Below are 1,190 nucleotides of genomic sequence, written 5' to 3' on the forward strand. Positions count from 1 at the left end.
AGCTTTACTGCACCATTGATGTAACTTCCTAACTAGTCTCCCAGACCCCCGGCTATCCCTTCCAATCGATCTTATTCACTGCAAAGTCATTGTTCTAAAGAGCAATCTTAAAAGTTCATTCTTCTACTTGAGATTCTTCGATGGTCATCTTTTTCGAGTATGTTCACATGGTCTTCTCACTGTACGTGTCTCTGTCCTTCATCTCCTTTTTTTATGAGACCACCAGTCATAACAGATTAGGCCCACCCTAGTGACCCCATGTTAACCTTATTACCTATTTATTTATTTATTCCCATTGAGGCATTTTATTTGCACGTATATATTACATCCCTAGAAAAAGAATCCCAGGATTTTCCCTCCTGTGTGTTTTCGTCTTGCTTCTTCATGGTCATGATGTCAGCTGAGGTTGTCAGGACAATGAAACCAAACTGGTGGGGCGAGAGCAGCTTATTCTGCCATTTTTCTAGATCTTTCAGTTCTACATCAAATCTGGGGCTGATCACTCCACACTTGTTTAACCTGCCTGTGAGGTTCACAACTACCTTCCTAGCTCTGTGATCATGAATGATTTCGAATTCGCCAATGTAACATGCCTCACCATCACAGTGAGGAACCAGACGATGACTTTGGAGCATGGCCTAATGAGAATCTGGTGTTTGCCTCTCCTTTCTGCATGGTTAATGCTCTTGAGAACATCTGCCAGGCCATTCATGTGCACCATTATGGCGGCACAGAAAGATGGCAGAAAGAACGTTATTACCTTTTTAAGTAGCCTATCTCCAAATAAGGTCACATTTTGAAGTACTGACAAGACTTCAACCTATAAATTTTAGGGGGTTCAAAATAACAAGTGGCTTACTCATCTGATTCTCTATAAAAATTCTTATTATTTGCATGCATGATATGCCTTAAAATACACAAAACATTTAGTTGGCCCAAAAACTGGCCTCGTCTTCCTTGAATCCTTCAAAATTTAATACTCCTCTGGCAGAAAGAGATCTAAATTCCAAACCACTTTTATAATCATTCCATAAATACTTTACTCAACACGCTGTTAATCTTTCAGAAGCTAAAGTTTACACCATTGAGTAGGTAAACTGGTTATACTTAATTACTGAAGAAAAACATGTGCGCATTATAAAAATTCAACTGGTAAAAAGGGTTATACAGTAAAAAAAAAACCAAAAAGA

General features: G+C 38.7%; 1 pseudogene; it reads right to left on the reverse strand.

The window, feature by feature from the left end:
• Positions 1-298: 298 nt before the first annotated feature.
• Positions 299-724, reverse strand: LOC113263050 (40S ribosomal protein S15a-like; annotated as a pseudogene).
• Positions 725-1,190: the final 466 nt, after the last annotated feature.

This window comes from Ursus arctos, unplaced genomic scaffold (genome assembly GCF_023065955.2).
Source record: "Ursus arctos isolate Adak ecotype North America unplaced genomic scaffold, UrsArc2.0 scaffold_9, whole genome shotgun sequence".
Taxonomy (NCBI): domain Eukaryota; kingdom Metazoa; phylum Chordata; class Mammalia; order Carnivora; family Ursidae; genus Ursus; species Ursus arctos.